The following is a 4010-nucleotide window of genomic DNA, read 5'->3' as shown; positions in this document are numbered from 1 at the left end:
TTCGCCCCCATTGTAGGAAGCGAACGAGATGGCCAAACCGCGAGAGACTTACGATAGTGCAACGTTATATTTTGAGGTGACGTTTTCGTCGACGTCGGCGTCGTAGATCTTAAACTCCCTAATAACTTGTGCAGCCAAGCGAAGTAAACGTGCAGCATTAATCTTGTCGATACTAGCAGATTTTTTTGGAATAACTCTCTTTAGAATACTAATAACTTGAGTAACAGTAATATCTCGAAGAGTGAAAACAGCCTCACGATCTTTTCTAGAATCGACAAAATTTGTCAATCTGGATAAGACAATCTGCGAGAAATGAATTTGAATTCCTCAGCAAGTTCATTAAGATCATAATTACCTTGCAACGTCCACTTTGAGGCTACTAACACAAGATTTCTCAGCTGATCCATTTAACGATTTGATTGTTTTCCAAGTCGACCTGATATCATTGTTGTTTTCAAAAGAAGACTGATGAAAATCACGTTCAGCTGTTCGCACCAACGTAACAGATTTATTTCTGGCTACTCGGTAGTCGTCTCAAGTCTTGTCCGTAATAAAACGCCTCGCAGTTTTTAAGAGGATTTCCCAGATCCGAAGCTGTTCGAGTACTTATCAGGCTAGTAATCCAGGGAGCTTCATTATTTTCTTCTTGCCAAGGGCAGCAGAAGTCTAAAGCGTCATTGTAAATATGTTCCCAAGAGGCCACAACATCGTCAATATCTCCAAAGACAAAACAGGAGTCCCAAGGAGCATTCATAAGAGTATCAATGAACTGTTCTTCATTGAATTTGTTCATTTTTTAGTATTTTATTTTGATATTTTTGTGACAGTTGGTGTGGAACACTTCATTGCGCTATTTGCGAACACAAAAGACAGGCAAGTGGTCAGCTAATCCAATGCCACGAGTTTCAACAGCAACACAAGCGTGGAGGTTGATTAGAGTAAACATGATCGAGACAAGTCTCACTGGAGGGGCGCTTAACTTCAGTAGAAAGCTGTTTAAAATTCATAATGCGAACACCTTTAACAAGACGATGTCTCTTATGAAGAAGGTGAATATTTATATCTGACAGGATAATCGTTGGAAAGATTTCCGTACAGGTCCCTATTTGATTATGCATGCAGAATAAAGCAATTATGCATTCGCACTATTGTTTTTAGAACAATACGTACACCCAAGGAAATCGAATACATACATGGCTCATTTGTACTTACGGGATGAATAAAAATTGAATCTCATTTTCCTCTCCCTCTCGCTCCCTCTCCCTTTCTCTGCCCACATCGTTTACACCATTGCTCCTTTTCTGGCCCAGCTTTCTTCTATCTATCCCTTTGTCCTGTCCTTCTTACCAGATCCCGCTTGGCTTTTTCTGGTATTACAATGAGTCACTCGCTGTTTGCCTTAAACGCCGACCCACTGTAAATCTCTGGATTACTTGCCTTTGTTCTTGACCACTGAGCTAACGTATTACTTTGCTAATTTACACCTTGAAAAAGATTTTTATTTGAATTTTGGCTGACTATTTACATAACAATTATAATTAATAATATACACGTGCCGTGCAGAGCGAAGAACCTACTACAATCGAACTCACAAATCGTAGGTTACAGTTCAGAGATCCATGTCTTACTAGTCTCGAAACAACCCCATCCCTTTAATAATGCTAACCGTAACCCTAACTACAACTAAAGACACTGTTTAGGCTTAAGGTTAGTCCCTGTGATAGTTTTAGGTTTATCCAGCATTGTTATGATCTGTGATCTCTACTTTCCCTTCATGCCCCGTGCAGTACATTTATAAGTCCATTGCATGGAAGAGTGTACCACGCTCCAGTCTGATTGGTGCATCCTTCATGGGAAACTTTAATGCACGAGTTCATTGCAATTAAAATCGTTCACGTTTCCCTTCTTTTGAAGCAAACTAGTGTCTTCGTAATAACAGTTAAGGCATGGAGATGGTTATGAAACTGGACAAGTTCCTTTGTTTCATGTTTTTGTCCATATTTTTGGCCCTGACCCTGCACAAAACACGCCTTTTTTCGAGAAGATAACCAATCAAATCCTTCGATTAAATTATGCCCAACTAAGCCGTGCGAAGCGAAAACCAAAGATACTGCAGGGTCACGGTCAATTCAACATCGATTGAAACAACATTGTACTCGCTTTTGAAAGTTATAAAAATTCATAACCAGTCCCTCGATTAACTATGGTAATAATCAAGATGGCTACCGAAGTAATAGAGTCAGCAAAGCGAGATTTGAACATTTGGAAATTGTCTCTGTGCAAAGAACACAATTTACTTTCGTCGTCACTTAAATGTCCAAAACCTGTGTGGAAATGCAGTCAGTGGGCAAAGCCAAAGTGCATCGGGAGATGAATTTGTTTCGCGATGTTCAAGAAAACACTTCAATGGATAACCTTCAATCCGCCGGAACTCATGATTTTCTGGCAATGAGCTTTTCTTGAAAAAATATCAGCCCTAACGACCTATGGCCGGAAAGCTTACGATTGCCTTCAAGACGAGCGCAACAGGAAAAGTGCCAAAATATTAGGGAAAGTTGTTTAATTTTCCGTATTTCAGTCAGAAGTTCGATGTGTTTTTTTTTTTTAAGTCCATATATACTACCTCTAAGCCCAAAGGACGTCTATTGTTATCCCTATTGTTTTCTAGAAACAAAGGAGCTTATACATAATGAGTAGGGACCTGTGCGGAAATCTTACCCAGTGTTTTCTTGAACATCGCGAAACAAATCCATCTCCCGATGGACTTTGTCTTTGCCAACTAACCGCATTTCCACACAGGTGTTGGACATTTCAGAGACGACGAAAGTAAATTGTGTCCTTTACACCACGCTATGCACTCTATGCACTTTTCGGGATCTGCTATACTGGAGCAGAGACAATTTCCAAATGTTCAAATCTCGCTTTGCTGACTCTATCACTTCGGTAGCCATATTGATTATTACGAAGATACAAGTTTGCTTCAAAAGAAGGGAAACGTGAAACGATTTTAATTGCAATGAACTCGTGCATTAAAGGTCCCCATGAAGAATGCACCAATCAGAATGGAAGCGTGGTACACTCTTCCATGCAATGAACTTAAAAGTGTGCTGCACGGGGAATGAAGGAAAAGCAGAGATCACAGATCACAACAATGCTGGATAAACCTAAAACTATGACAGGGACTAAGCTTAATTAAGCCTAAACAGTGTCTTCAGTCGTAATTAGGGTTACGGTTAGCATTATACGGTTGTTTCGAGACTTGTAAAACAGGGATCTACGATTTGTGGGTTCGATTGTAGTAGGTGGTTCGCTCGGCAGGGCACGTGTATATAACTACTCATAATTGTTGTGTAAATAGTCAGCCAGAATTCAAAATAAATATCGTTTTCAAGGTGTGAATTATCAAATTGAAACGTTAGCTCAGTGGTCAAGAACAGAGGGAGAAAAGGAGAGGGGGCGAGAGGGAGAGGAAAAGGAGATCCATTTTTATTTATCCCTTAGGTACAAATTAGCCATGAATATATTCGATTCCCTTGGGTGCATGTATTGTTCTACAGAACAATAGCGCGAATGCATAATTAATTTATTCTGGATGCATAATGAAGTAAGGATCTGTAAGGAAGTTATTCCTTTTATTTTTTTTCACCAACCAGTGTTCTCCTTTTTTGGCCGTTAGTTAGTTTTTTTTATTTTTAAGATGATAATTCATTGGGTCTATCGTTCAAAGACTCAATCAAGGATTTTGTTACGGGGCTGAGAGTATAGTACTCAATGCTGGAGTCCAGGGGCCGATATTGGGATTTTGAAAGGCCTTTTTTCTTGGATCCTATTACAATCATCATTATGTAATACCCTAGGGGCCTGGTTCCTATTTCTTTTTACATCATTAAATTTATTGTTTTGATTTGTTAGTTTGATTGCACTGATTAAAAAAAAAAGCTTATTCAAGACTTAGAGATGATTTTGCTCCAATTATTTTTAGTCCTGTACATGTAACACTTTTTACTGAA

This window comes from Montipora foliosa, chromosome 3 (genome assembly GCF_036669935.1).
Source record: "Montipora foliosa isolate CH-2021 chromosome 3, ASM3666993v2, whole genome shotgun sequence".
Lineage (NCBI taxonomy): Eukaryota > Metazoa > Cnidaria > Anthozoa > Scleractinia > Acroporidae > Montipora > Montipora foliosa.
Note: the sequence above shows the minus strand (reverse complement) of the source record.